General features: G+C 35.5%; 1 long non-coding RNA gene across 1 annotated transcript; it reads left to right on the top strand.

The window, feature by feature from the left end:
* Nucleotides 1–3942: 3942 nt before the first annotated feature.
* Nucleotides 3943–7108, top strand: LOC127281435 (uncharacterized). The gene is made up of 3 exons (XR_007843014.1): nt 3943–5763; nt 6116–6290; nt 6777–7108. It is a non-coding gene; the product is annotated as an uncharacterized LOC127281435 (long non-coding RNA).
* Nucleotides 7109–15407: the final 8299 nt, after the last annotated feature.

The raw sequence follows: 15407 nt of genomic DNA, 5'->3' as shown, positions 1-15407 counted from the left end.
CTAAAATAATATTACTATTTATATTTTGGCTTTCTTTTCAAAATTTCTGAATTTTAATGATTTTTTATTTTTGAATGCTTATCCCGAGGCGAAATTTGAATCCTCTTTAGCTTCCCTTAGAACCTAAATAGGCCCTCTTTACGATCTTGTAGACTCCCGTAGGCCCTCCTTTGAATCCAAACGTGGAAGAAAGGTAAATTTGCGACTGGTTGAGGAAGCTAAAGAGGGTCTAGTTCGATTAAAAAAGTACAAAAAAATGCAAAAAAAACTCTTTTAATTATTTTGATTAAAGCAAAATTAATTTTTTCTTCACACAATATTTCTTTAATTACCCTTTAAAAACTGGAATTAACATATTTTGAAGCGTTTTCAAAAAATTAATAGAATTAGAGCAATTTCAAAATTTTCAATATTTTAATCAATTTTTAGACCCTACTTTAAATCCAAACGTGGAAGAAAGGGAAATTTGCGACTAGTTGAGGAAGCTAAAGAGGGTCTGTTTAACTCTACTTTACTCCTTATAAATTAGGGCTTAAATTTCGCCTCGGGATAACTTCCTTAAAAATAACATCCCGAGGCGAAATTTAAGGCCTACATTTTGCTTTAATCAAAATAATTATAAGAGTATTTTTTTGTACTTTTTTAATCGAACTAGACCCTCTTTAGCTTCCTCAACAGGTCGCTAAATTTCCTTTCTTCCACGTTTGGAGTCTACAAGATCCAAAAGAGGGCCTATTTAGGTTCTAAGGGAAGCTAAAGAGGATTCAAATTTCGCCTCGGGATCAAATTAAAAGTTTTTCAAAAATAAAAAATCGGACAAGTGCGAGTTACACTCGCACTGAAATCGAGGGTTCCGTACTCGAAGCGAACTTATTTGGTATAAAAACAAATGTTTAAAAAATATGTGTTGTGTATTAAATAATATATGTGATACAAAAATGAACAATTTTAAAAAAAAAATTTAAGAAAATTGTTCCTCCTTTGGTATAAAAACAAAAAAAAATTTTTAATTTGTTTTGTATTTCAAATAATATAAGTGATACAAAAAGGAACAATTTTGTAAAATTTAAGAAAATTGTTCCTCTTCGTATCACTTATATTATTTGAAATACAAAACAAATTAAAAATTTTTTTTTGTTTTTATACCAAAGGAGGAACAATTTTCTTAAATTTTTTTTTAAAAATTGTTCATTTTTGTATCACATATATTATTTAATACACAACACATATTTTTTAAACATTTGTTTTTATACCAAATAAGTTCGCTTCGAGTACGGAACCCTCGATTTCAGTGCGAGTGTAACTCGCACTTGTCCGATTTTTTTCTAATTTTGCGGAAAAATACATTTTTTTATTAAATTTATCATTTTTCTTCAAAAATTTGATAAAAATTGATCATCTACTCCAATCGCGCTTACATTTTTTCCCTGTATTTTTCACGCAAAAATACAGTTTTACAGCAAATGTGTACAATTTGTGTTGAATATTGTGTGCGCTAGGGAGAATAAATCATTTTTTTCGAAATTTTTGATTTTTCCTTGACAACGCTATGTAAATTGATCGGAATCAAGTTCGCTATATTTTTCATGTAATTTTCACGTAAAAATACGTAAGTGTACCAAATTTGAGCTCTTTATGTCAAAAGATGTGGCCGCTAGGGGGGGGGTACATAGTCATTTTTAGGCATTTTTCGTAAAAATTCATGGTTTTTCCTTGACAACGCTACACTGAGAAAAATGTTTAGTATCATCTACCAAAGTTTGGTTCTCTCTACCAAATTTTTTATTTGATATATGTGCAACTAATCCGTTTGGTTCGGGCTACTAAATTTTTTCGTTGAATCATTTTGTTCGATCTACCAAATTTTTTGTTTTGCACAACTAACTTATTGTTTTTAATCAAACAAAAAATTTAGTTAAATGAAAATTTTTTTTTTGTTTTCTCAACCAACTTATTTTTTTGTTTCACCCTTTTCTCTTTATATAACCTACCTATGCCTACTTAAATTAATTTCTATCGCGGAAAAAACCTAACACTGCTGGGGCTCGAACCCTCAGACTACGCAACGCTAGTCGACAACGCTGACCACTACTCTACGAATCCTAACAATTTGAGATTAAATCATTTTCACAATGTATAAAAGCTGGAAAAAAACTTTCGTTCTTGTAACAAGTTTTATTTATTTATTTTCACTACACAAACTTTTTTTTTAAAAAATGTCTGAAAAACATAAAAACTTCAACACTGAAACTTCACGACGCGAACGACATATGGTTAATGTTGACATCCCGTAAATGGGAAGCGACGCCATATTTACGAGAAGAGCGCGTGCGCAATACAGCATGTCAGCTATTTAGTACTGGGAACCAAACTATTTAGTTCGTAAACATGAAAGCTTCAAATATATTTTTTGGTAGAGCCAACTAAACTTCCCGATTTATTGCCACTTTCTATTCTGTTGTGACAACCATATTTTAGTAACGCCAACTAAAAAAGCTCAACTAAATTATTTTCTTATTATTACGAAATTATTTTTCTCAGTGATATGTTAATCAATTCCAATCAAGTTCGCTATATTTTTCCTGTAATCTACACGCGAAAATACATATGTGTACTAATTTTCAGCCCTCCAGATAAATTTGTGTGGCCGCTAGGGGGGGGGGGGGGTACACGATTTCAAAAAAACCGATATTAATAGGGTTCCGAACCGAGTACGGAACCCTAAAAAAATGATTAAAATTCATAAATTTTGAAAAATTAATATCTCGTCAACGGCTTGTTAAAAAAAAAATTGAAAAAAATCATGAAAGCTAGTCTTAATTAGTAGTAAAAGAAAAAAAGTTTCAAAAAAATCAGAGATGTAAATGCAAGATAGTATCTGATTTGGCGTGGAATACATCATATACTTCTTTTCATAAGAACTTTTCTTCTACTCAGAGATGACTCATTCTTTTCATCAGTATTCACAGTACTGTTTCTTGTGCCGATATTTTCTCCCTCCTTCTTTCATCGTCGCGTCATTCAAGCTTTTGATAGTGTGGCGACAAAGCTCTTTATTTCTTTTCCACGAGCGAATGGAACTCGGGTATGATGGCCGATACTGTGGCTAAAGAAAAGTGGTTCGCGATTCCATGCTCTCCTGGCAGGAGACCAGATTATTTTTAATTTTTTTTTTTTTCCTTTTTTTTAACTCCACCATTATACTCATAATTACGCGATCTTTAGAAAAAAGTTTTATACACGTTCTTCTTTTCTATATACTTGAATTCTTCTCCGCGCGTCTATTTCAATGACCTAGTTCTATGGGGCTTTATGTTAATTAATAAACTTCGAAAATATACCATATTATCAAAAATTCGAAGCACATATATGAATATTTTAATGAAACTCATACATTAGTTAGAGATTAAATAAATATTTATCTGAACCAAATAATTTTTATTCGAATTAAATAAACTGTATTTGGACTAATAATACCTGTATTTGAAACGCAAATACTATTTAATTGATTAAAATAATTATTATTTAATACAAATAAATATTTATTTGAGGCTTTGAGCAGCAAACTTCTTCTATGCGAGTATGCTAAATTTAAATTGTGATAAATGAAACTTTAAATAAAAATTTTTGAAATATAAACATTTTACTATAATTAATTTTCGGTTAAATAAAAATTTGATTATATGAAAATTCTACTAAAATAAAAATTAATTAAATGTAGAGAATTGATTTTTAATTATTCTATTGAAAGTTTTTTGTAGGGAAAACAAAATTTTTTTCTATTCGAACTTTAAGAGAATACATATATATATATATATACACATGGCGTATAGGAGTAAATGAGAAACTTTTCTTTGACTCGGAGAAGACTCGTTTATAGTGAAATTGAGATTCGTCTCTGTCCATCGAAAGGAGTTGTGTAATAGTAAAGGGTATATAAAGCTATGTAGGATTACTAGACGAGAGCCTCAAAGCAACTGACTCTCGGGTATGTGTATACATAGGGTGTCCTGTGTAGATTCATGGAGGAGAACAGAGAAAGGAGGGTGAGCTGAAAAGCCGTACTCGGCAGCATATGCAGATAATCGGTACAAAGCCTTTCGTTCAATGACAAAGGAAAGCCCCAGGCTAGCTCTATAGTCTATGACAGTCTTCGTATATTATTATTATTATTATTATTATTATTATTATTATTATTATTATTATTATTATTATTATTATTATACAGAGGATAGTACTAACCACCTTCTTTTCGATTTTAAATTTTACCAAAATTTTATATTACACGTTATCCCAAATATGATAGTATGTATAATCAATTCCCGCATCAGAATAGACAATTTCAATGTCAAGCTCGCGATTCTTGCGACATGCATGAAGCTTAGGAAGAAAAATATTAAATTGAATTTTCTTGATCAGAAATTTTTATTTAAAAACATATTTTTCTATAAGAAAAATAAGGGAACGCATGAACGCAACCTTACACGGTAAACTTGCCGCAAGCTTTACTGCAAGCTTCAATAATGTCCCACCTGACCGAAAGCTGGCATCACAGAAAATTAAAAGGCATTAAAATAAGCTGCAACGCTTATTATTTTAATGCCTTTTAATTTTCTGTAATGATAAGCTTACCGAAAAATTGCAGTGTAAGGTTACTGCAAGATTGTTAATTAATTCTACCGAAAGATTGCAGTGCAAGGTTACAGCAAGATTGCTCAGTAAGCTTGCTCAGTAAGCTTGTAGCAAAGTTGCTAAATAACCTTGCTTTGAGCCTAAAAAAATTTTTTTTTAAATGTTTCGTCTAATTTAGATAATTTTATTATATAAATTAGACGAAATATTAAAAAAAATTTAAGTTTAAAGCAAGGTTATTTAGCAACCTTGCACCAAACTTGCTACAAGCTTACCATGTAAGTTTAAAATGCCACTTTCAAATAGTAGAACAAATGAATGGCTTCTTCAACCAGCCGTCAGGTAACCTGAAAGCACCACGTTTGTACCTTCGGAATAAAAAATATTGTAAGTAACATGGCTCCAAAGGCAGCCAATTGTTTACGTTGACGTTTGCTAGCACACATTCACGTCTCGGGCTGCAAATACCAACGTAAACAATGGCTGCTTTTAGACCCTTGTTGCTCAATATATACTACTTAATTCTTCACATTGAGAAAAAAATTTTTTTTTCCTACTTTCGTCAGAAGGTGTAAATGCAGTGATTATACACGGAGAGAAATCTGCTGCGATTTGCGCATGAGCAAGTCCATAGGAATATAGCATGGACACTTCCAAGCAAAAACTATAAGATTCCATCTGAATATCAGGTGAGACTCATACAATAATACCTCGCTCACTTAGGATTTTTGCTTGAAAGCGTCTGTTACTATATTCCTAAGGACATGCTCATGCGTAAATCGCACCAGATTTCTCTCCGTGTAGTCATGTAATAATTACACAGCCCCACAAAAAAAAAGTGTCATGTACAGTAAAACGTACAAATGCCTTCCACTTGAAGTTGCTGCTAGAAAATGAATATTTGCGGTTAGTCTTGTATTTTCGTACTCTTTGCCGACAGATCTGCCAAATGATCAGGTGTCATCAATGGTCATCACTAGAAAAGTTTGTTTTGATCGGTTGGTTTTTTCGATAGCGGCTTTTGTAAATTCTTCAATGTTTTAGAAATAATTCCGAGTGTTAAAATAATTAAATGTGTTCGGGAATTAAATGTTAAAGTGATTGATAAAAGGATTATGCAATCAATTGCAGGTGAGTAACACTTTCAAACAACATGTAGGTTAGAAAAATGTAAACAATAACACAAATGATGTTTTTATATTTGGAAAATAAAACCAATAATTCTCTTATGATTTCAGTATTTTCCCCGTCAATTAAATGTGGAACTTTGTTTACATACTGAAATAATTATTTTTTATCACTAATTTTTAATTATTTGTCTTTTACAGTAAAACTGTGATTTAGACAATTTTGTTAAAAACAGGCTTTTTTCTTTTCGATTTTAAGATTTCTTTTTCCTCTCATTTTATTTTTTCTTCGGTTTTTACTCGTCGATTTACGGAAATCAGATTTATAACGACAATTTTGTGTTTTGAATTTTTAGTTATTATACGAAAGACAGCAACTACGAACAGAGGAGACATTATAAAGAGGAATTCAACAATCTTTGTCCGGAATATAAACAATTATAAAAATACGTTAACAGTAAAAGTCGATATTATAAGTGGCAGCAGCAATATAATATAGTGAAAGCTCAGGGGAATTTTCAAGAACTCAAGGTAATTGTTTGAAATATTTTTTGCTAAATAGATAAAGTAAAATATTTTTTATATTTTGTTTGAGCCAATTTATATTTCCCCCAGAGTCCTTGTCGGATATTTATTAGTAAAATTTGATAATTCATGGAAATAATTTTTGTAAAATCACTCAATTTCTAATTCATCTTTTAGAGCTTACTTATAATTTATAAGAACTTACAAGCAGAAAAAAACGTAAAATTTGTGTTTGATGCACAAAAACATTTTATATAAATTTTCTTGATTTTTTTCGATTTTTAACGGTATTGGATTCTTAAAAAAGATGAAAAAAATTCAAACTTCGGGAATTATTTAAAGTTAACAGATTTACCTTCGTTTCAAAACTAATTTAAAAGACAATGAAAAATTGTAGATTTCTTTGTAAATTATTACAGATTTATGAATTTTGTTTCTCCCAATTGAATTTTAATTCTCAAAAAGTATATTACAAAATTTTTTACATTTCAGATAAAAATAAAAATTTTTAAAGATTACAATATGAATAACGATCCGGTCTTCAAGCAACGTAACACGAGACACGATTATTTGCATGGAAAATTGACTCACTTAAAGAATTTGGTCGAAGAATTTGATACGAAGCATTTCGGTGTTAATGGTAACAAGACAAGATTTTGAAGAAGAAAAATATTTGTTTAATTGAAAATTGTTGGATAGAAAATTAATTTGGCTTAATATATAAAATATGAAAAAAATTTAATAAACATTAATAGATTTAAAGAAGTTAATTTCAGAAATAAATAAAAAAAGAACAATAAACGAAATTAAACACAAGAAAATACTAAACAAAAATAATGTTACAAATAAATTTCCTTTCATTAAAGAAAATATTAATATATTGATAATATATTTTTTTAAGTTAGAAAAATGTTAATTATTTTTAATAAAAATTTGATTAACAAAATTAATCTGGTTTCAATTTATAATGACGATTAAATAAAAAATGTCTCGTGCCTCTAATAATTATATTGATTTTTTATTGAAGTTATAATGAATAGTAACAATAATTAATAATAACAATTAATTTTAATAAATTTTAATTTCTTTAATTTAATTAATTTGAAAAAAATATAATGAATTTTTCTTAATTTTGGGGTGGCGCAACGTTTGTATGAGGTTATTAATGACGGTTGTCCACTCCTCCCTCGTGAAACTTACATCCCCTTTCTTCTTTCACTGAACGTAAGCTATAAAAAGAAATTTTTTGATAATTATCATTATTATCACAAGTGGAAAGATTCAATGGAACGTGCTAATTAGAAATTCCGTTAGAATTTCGATTTTCATTAGAAGTTTTTTCCTTTTTTTGTAAAAAGTATTTGTTTTTTACATAATTATATTGAAATTTCTCTTTTCAATAACCTTTCGACAATTGCCAATAAGAATTCACATGAAAATTTCAAAGAGCACTTTTCTATAAATCTATCCAGGTAAGTAGATTTAGAAATTTAAGGTAATTTTTTACCTATAGTTAGAGACGAACATAACATTAAATTTTTTATCAAATTTTATATCACTTTTGACCTAAAGGTCAATAAGATCAAGGGGAAAAACAAGTTCGCAGATAGTTCAAAAATTTTGAACAAAGTGTTTTTTTCGCCTCCAATACTTTGCCATACATGGCCCATAGTTCGACCATAGTCCAAAAATTTTGAAAAAAGTGTTTTCCTCCCCTCCCATACTTTGCCATACTTGGTCCATAGTTCAAAAATTTTGAGAAAAGTGTTTTTCTCGCCTCCCATACTCCGCCATACTTGGCCCATAGTTCGCCCACAGTTCAAAAATTTTGAGAAAAGTGTTTTTCTCGCCTCCTATACTCCGCCATACTTGGCCCATAGTTCGCCCATAGTTAAAAAATTTTGAGAAAAGTATTTTTCTCGCCTCCCATACTCCGCCATACTTGGCCCATAGTTCGCCCATAGTCCAAAAATTTTGAAAAACGTGTTTTTCTCGCCTCCCATACTCCGCCATACTTGGCCCATAGTTCGCCCATAGTTCAAAAAATTGGAAAAAAGTGTTTTCCTCCCCTCCCATACTTTGCCATACTTGGCCCATAGTTCGCCTATAGTCCAAAAATTTTGAAAAACGTGTTTTTCTCGCCTCCAATACTCCGCCATACTTGGCCCATAGTTCGCCCATAGTTCAAAAATTTAGACAAAAGTGTTTTCCTCCCCTCCCATACTTTGCCATACTTGGCCCATTGTTCGCCCATAGTTCAAAAATTTTGAGAAAAGTGTTTTTCTCGCCTCCAATACTCCGCCATGCTTGGCCCACAGTTCGCCCATAGTTCAAAAATTTAGAAAAAAGTGTTTTCCTCCCATCCCATAGTTTGCCATACTTGGCCTACAGATTGCCCATAGTTTACAAAAGTTTGAGAAAAGTGATTTTCTCGCCTCCCATACTCTGCCATACTTGACCCATAGTTCGCCCATAGTTCAAAAAAAAAGAAAAAAGTGTTTTCCTCCCCTCCCATACTTTGCCATACTTGGCCCATAGTTCGCCTATAGTCCAAAAATTTTGAAAAACGTGTTTTTCTCGCCTCCCATACACCGCCATACTTGGCCCATTGTTCGCCCATAGTTCAAAAATTTTGAGAAAAGTGTTTTTCTCGCCTCCAATACTCCGCCATGCTTGGCCCATAGTTCGCCCATAGTTCAAAAATTTAGAAAAAAGTGTTATCCTCCCATCCCATAGTTTGCCATACTTTGCCCATAGATTGCCCATAGTTTACAAAAGCTTGAGAAAAGTGATTTTCACGCCTCCCATACTCTGCCCTACTTGACCCATAGTTCGCCCATGGTTCAAAAATTTTGAAAAAAGTTTATTTCTCGCTGCCCATACTCCGCCATATTTGGCCCACACTTCGCCCATAGTTCAAAAAGTTTGAAATAAGTGTTTTTCTCGCCTCCCATAGTTTGCCAATACTTGGCCCATAGTTCGCCCATACTTCAAAAAATTGGAAAAAAGTGTATTTCTCGCTTCCCATACTCCGCCATACTTGGCCCATAGTTCGCCTATAGTCCAAAAATTTTGAAAAACGTGTTTTTCTCGCCTCCCATACTCCGCCATACTTGACCCATTGTTCGCCCATAGTTCAAAAATTTTGAGAAAATTGTTTTTCTCGCCTCCAATACTCCGCCATACTTGGCCCATAGTTAGCCCATAGTTCAAAAATTTATAAAAAAGTGTTTTCCTCCCATCCCATAGTTTGCCATACTTGGCCCATAGATTGCCCATAGTTTACAAAAGTTTGAGAAAAGTGATTTTCTCGCCTCCCATACTCTGCCATACTTGACCCATAGTTCGCCCATGGTTCAAAAATTTTGAAAAAAGTTTATTTCTCGCTGCCCATACTCCGCCATATTTGGCCCACACTTCGCCCATAGTTCAAAAATTTTGAAATAAGTGTTTTTCTCGCCTCCCATAGTTTGCCAATACTTGGCCCATAGTTCGCCCATACTTCAAAAATTTTAAAAAAAGTGTATTTCTCGCTTCCCATACTCCGCCATACTTGGCACATAGTTCGCCCATAGCCCAAAAATTTTGAAAAACGTGTCTTTCTCGCCTCCCACACTCTGCCATACTTGGCCCATAGTTCGCCCATAGTTCAAAAAGTTTGAAAAAAGTCTTTTTCTCTCCTCCCATACTCTGCCATACTTGACCCATAGTTCGCCCATGGTTCAAAAATTTTGAAAAAAGTTTATTTCTCGCTGCCCATACTCCGCCATATTTGGGCCACACTTCGCCCATAGTTCAAAAAGTTTGAAATAAGTGTTTTTCTCGCCTCCCATAGTTTGCCATACTTGGCCCATAGTTCGCCAATACTTCAAAAAATTGGAAAAAAGTGTATTTCTCGCTTCCCGTACTCCGCCATACTTGGCCCATAGTTCGCCTATAGTCCAAAAATTTTGAAAAACGTGTTTTTCTCGCCTCCCATACTCCGCCATACCTGGCCCATAGTTCGCCCATAGTTCAAAAAAATGGAAAAAAGTGTTTTCCTCCCCTCCCATACTTTACCATACTTGGCCCATAGTTCGCCCATAGTTCAAAAATTTAGACAAAAGTGTTTTCCTCCCCTCCCATACTTTGCCATACTTGGCCCATAGTTTGCCCATAGTTCACAAAAGTTTGAGAAAAGCCATTTTCTCGCCTCCAATACTCCGCCATGCTTGGTCCATAGTTCGCCCATAGTTCAAAAATTTAGCAAAAAGTGTTTTCCTCCCATCCCATCCTTTGCCATACTTGGTCCATAGTTAGCCCATAGTTCAAAAATTTAGAAAAAAGTATTTTCCTCGCCTCTCATACTCCACCATACTTGGCCCACACTTCGCCACATAGTTCAGAAATTTGGAAAAAAGTGTTTTCCTGCCCTCCCATACTTTGCCATACTTGGCCCATAATTTGCCCATAGTTCAAAAATTTAGAAAAAAGTGTTTTCCTCCCCTCCCATCCTTTGCCATACTTGGTCCATAGTTAGCCCATAGTTCAAAAAGTTTGAAAAAAGTGTTTTTCTCTCCTCCCATACTCTGCCATACTTGACCCATAGTTCGCCCATGGTTCAAAAATTTTGAAAAAAGTTTATTTCTCGCTGCCCATACTCCGCCATATTTGGCACATAGTTCGCCCACAGTTCAGAAATTGAAAAAAGTGTTTTCCTCCCCTCCCATACTTTGCCATACTTGGCCCATAGTTCGCCCATAGTCCAAAAATTTTGAAAAACGAGCTTTCTCGCCTCCCATAGTTTGCCATACTTGGCCCATAGTTCGCCCATAGTTCAAAAAGTTTGAAAAAAGTGTTTTTCTCGCCTCCCATACTCCGCCATACTTGGCCCATAGTTCGCCCATAGTTCAAAAAGTTTGAAAAAAGTGTTTTTCCCGCCTCCCATACTCCGCCATACTTGGCCCATAGTTCGCCCATAGTTAAAGAATTTTGAGAAAAGTGTTTTTCTCCCCTCCAATACTCCGCCATACTTGGCCCATAGTTCAAAAATTTAGAAAAAAGTGTTTTCCTCCCCTCCTATAGTTTGCCATACTTGGCTCATAGTTTGCCCATAGTTCAGAAAAGTTTGAGAAAAGTGATATTCTCGCCTCCGATACTCCGCCATACTTGGCCCATATTTCGCCCACAGTTCAGAAATTTGGAAAAAAGTGTTTTCCTCCCCTCCCATACTTTGCCATACTTGGCCCATAGTTCGCCCATACTTCAAAAATTTTGAAAAAAGTGTTTTTCCCGCTTCCCATAGTTTGCTATACTTGGCCCATAGTTCGCCCATATTTCAAACATTTTTTTTTAAAAAAGTGTTTTTCTCGCCTCCCATACTCCGCCATACTTGACCCATAGTTCGCCCATAGTTCAAAAAGTTTGAAAAAAGTGTTTTTCTCGCCTCCCATACTCCGCCATACTTGGCCCATAGTTCGCCCATAGTTCAAGAATTTTGAGAAAAGTGTTTTTCTCCCCTCCAATACTCCGCCATACTTGGCCCATAGTTCAAAAATTTAGAAAAATGTGTTTTCCTCCCCTCCCATAGTTTGCCATACTTGGCCCATAGTTTGCCCATAGTTCAGAAAAGTTTGCGAAAAGTGATATTCTCGCCTCCGATACTCCGCCATACTTGGCCCACACTTCGCCCATAGTTCAAAAATTTTGAAAAAAGTGTATTTCTCGCTGCCCATACTCCGCCATATTTGGCCCACACTTCGCCCATAGTTCAAAAAATTGGAAAATAGTGTTTTCCTCGGCTCCAATACTTTGCCATACTTGGCCCATAGTTCGCCCACAGTTCAGAAATTGAAAAAAGTGTTTTCCTCCCCTCCCATACTTTGCCATACTTGGCCCATAGTTCGCCCATAGTCCAAAAATTTTGAAAAAAGTGTTTTTCTCGCCTCCCATACTCCGCCATACTTGACCCATAGTTCGCCCATGGTTCAAAAATTTTGAAAAAAGTTTATTTCTCGCTGCCCATACTCCGCCATATTTGGCCCATAGTTCGCCCACAGTTCAGAAATTGAAAAAAGTGTTTTCCTCCCCTCCTATACTTTGCCATACTTGGCCCATAGTTCGCCCATAGTCCCAAAATTTTGAAAAACGAGCTTTCTCGCCTCCCATAGTTTGCCATACTTGGCCCATAGTTCGCCCATACTTCAAAAATTTTGAAAAACTTGTCTTTCTCGCCTCCCATACTCTGCCATACTTGGCCCATAGTTTGCCCATAGTTCAAAAAGTTTGAAAAAAGTGTTTTTCTCGCCTCCCATACTCCGCCATACTTGGCCCATAGTTCGCCCATAGTTCAAAAAGTTTGAAAAAAGTGTTTTTCCCGCCTCCCATACTCCGCCATACTTGGCCCATAGTTCGCCCATAGTTCAAGAATTTTGAGAAAAGTGTTTTTCTCCCCTCCAATACTCCGCCATACTTGGCCCATAGTTCAAAAATTTAGAAAAAAGTGTTTTCCTCCCCTCCTATAGTTTGCCATACTTGGCCCATAGTTTGCCCATAGTTCAGAAAAGTTTGAGAAAAGTGATATTCTCGCCTCCGATACTCCGCCATACTTGGCCCATAGTTCGCCCACAGTTCAGAAATTTGAAAAAAAGTGTTTTCCTCCCCTCTCATACTTTGCCATACTTGGCCCATTGTTCGCCCATAGTTCAAAAATTTTGAAAAAAGTGTTTTTCCCGCTTCCCATAGTTTGCTATACTTGGCCCATAGTTCGCCCATATTTCAAACATTTTTTTTAAAAAAGTGTTTTTCTCGCCTCCCATACTCCGCCATACTTGACCCATAGTTCGCCCATAGTTCAAAAATTTTGAAAAAAGTGTATTTCTCGCTGCCCATACTCCGCCATATTTGGCCCACACTTCGACCATAGTTCAAAAATTTGAAAAAAAGTGTTTTCCTCCCCTCCCATAGTTTGCCATACTTGGCCCATAGTTCGCCCATATTTCAAAAATTTGGAAAAAAGTGTTTTCTTCGCCTCCCATACTTTGCCATTCATGGCCCATAGTTCGCCAATAGTCCAAAAATTTTGAAAAACGTGTCTTTCTCGCCTCCCATACTTTGCCATACTTGGCCCATAGTTCGCCCATAGTTCAAAAAGTTTGAAAAAAGTGTATTTCTCGCCTCCCATACTCTGCCATACTTGGGCCATAGTTCGCCCATAGTTCAAAAAGTTTGAAAAAAGTGTTTTTCTCGCCTCCCATACTCCGCCATACTTGGCCCATAGTTCGCCCATAGTTCAAAAATTTTGAAAAAAGTTTATTTCTCGCTGCCCATACTCCGCCATACTTGGCCCATAGTTCGCCCATAGTTCAAAAATTTTGAAAAAAGTTTATTTCTCGCTGCCCATACTCCGCCATACTTGGCCCATAGTTCGCCCATAGTTCAAAAATTTTGAAAAAAGTTTATTTCTCGCTGCCCATACTCCGCCATACTTGGCCCATAGTTCGCCCATAGTCCAAAAATTTTGAAAAACGTGTCTTTCTCGCCTCCCATAGTTCGCCATACTTGGCACATAGTTCGCCCATAATTCAAAAATTTTTAGAAAAGTGTATTTCTCTCCTCCCATACACCGCCATACTTAGCCCATAGTTCGCCCATAGTTCAAAAATTTTGAAAAAAGTTTATTTCTCGCTGCCCATACTCCGCCATACTTGGCCCATAGTTCGCCCATAGTTCAAAAAGTTTGAAAAAAGTGTTTTTCTCGCCTCCCATACTCCGCCATACTTGGCCCATAGTTCGCCCATAGTTCAAAAAGTTTGAAAAAAGTGTTTTTCCCGCCTCCCATACTCCGCCATACTTGGCCCATAGTTCGCCCATAGTTAAAGAATTTTGAGAAAAGTGTTTTTCTCCCCTCCAATACTCCGCCATACTTGGCCCATAGTTCAAAAATTTAGAAAAAAGTGTTTTCCTCCCCTCCTATAGTTTGCCATACTTGGCTCATAGTTTGCCCATAGTTCAGAAAAGTTTGAGAAAAGTGATATTCTCGCCTCCGATACTCCGCCATACTTGGCCCATATTTCGCCCACAGTTCAGAAATTTGGAAAAAAGTGTTTTCCTCCCCTCCCATACTTTGCCATACTTGGCCCATAGTTCGCCCATACTTCAAAAATTTTGAAAAAAGTGTTTTTCCCGCTTCCCATAGTTTGCTATACTTGGCCCATAGTTCGCCCACATTTCAAACATTTTTTTTTAAAAAAGTGTTTTTCTCGCCTCCCATACTCCGCCATACTTGACCCATAGTTCGCCCATAGTTCAAAAAGTTTGAAAAAAGTGTTTTTCTCGCCTCCCATACTCCGCCATACTTGGCCCATAGTTCGCCCATAGTTCAAGAATTTTGAGAAAAGTGTTTTTCTCCCCTCCAATACTCCGCCATACTTGGCCCATAGTTCAAAAATTTAGAAAAATGTGTTTTCCTCCCCTCCCATAGTTTGCCATACTTGGCCCATAGTTTGCCCATAGTTCAGAAAAGTTTGCGAAAAGTGATATTCTCGCCTCCGATACTCCGCCATACTTGGCCCACACTTCGCCCATAGTTCAAAAATTTTGAAAAAAGTGTATTTCTCGCTGCCCATACTCCGCCATATTTGGCCCACACTTCGCCCATAGTTCAAAAAATTGGAAAATAGTGTTTTCCTCGGCTCCAATACTTTGCCATACTTGGCCCATAGTTCGCCCACAGTTCAGAAATTGAAAAAAGTGTTTTCCTCCCCTCCCATACTTTGCCATACTTGGCCCATAGTTCGCCCATAGTCCAAAAATTTTGAAAAAAGTGTTTTTCTCGCCTCCCATACTCCGCCATACTTGACCCATAGTTCGCCCATGGTTCAAAAATTTTGAAAAAAGTTTATTTCTCGCTGCCCATACTCCGCCATATTTGGCCCATAGTTCGCCCACAGTTCAGAAATTGAAAAAAGTGTTTTCCTCCCCTCCTATACTTTGCCATACTTGGCCCATAGTTCGCCCATAGTCCCAAAATTTTGAAAAACGAGCTTTCTCGCCTCCCATAGTTTGCCATACTTGGCCCATAGTTCGCCCATACTTCAAAAATTTTGAAAAACTTGTCTTTCTCGCCTCCCATACTCTGCCATA

The sequence above is a fragment of the Leptopilina boulardi genome, unplaced genomic scaffold (genome assembly GCF_019393585.1).
Source record: "Leptopilina boulardi isolate dan_hultmark-lab unplaced genomic scaffold, ZJU_Lbou_2.1 LbouV2_269, whole genome shotgun sequence".
NCBI classification, from domain to species: Eukaryota; Metazoa; Arthropoda; class Insecta; order Hymenoptera; family Figitidae; genus Leptopilina; species Leptopilina boulardi.
This window is presented reverse-complemented; position numbering and strand designations above follow the sequence as displayed.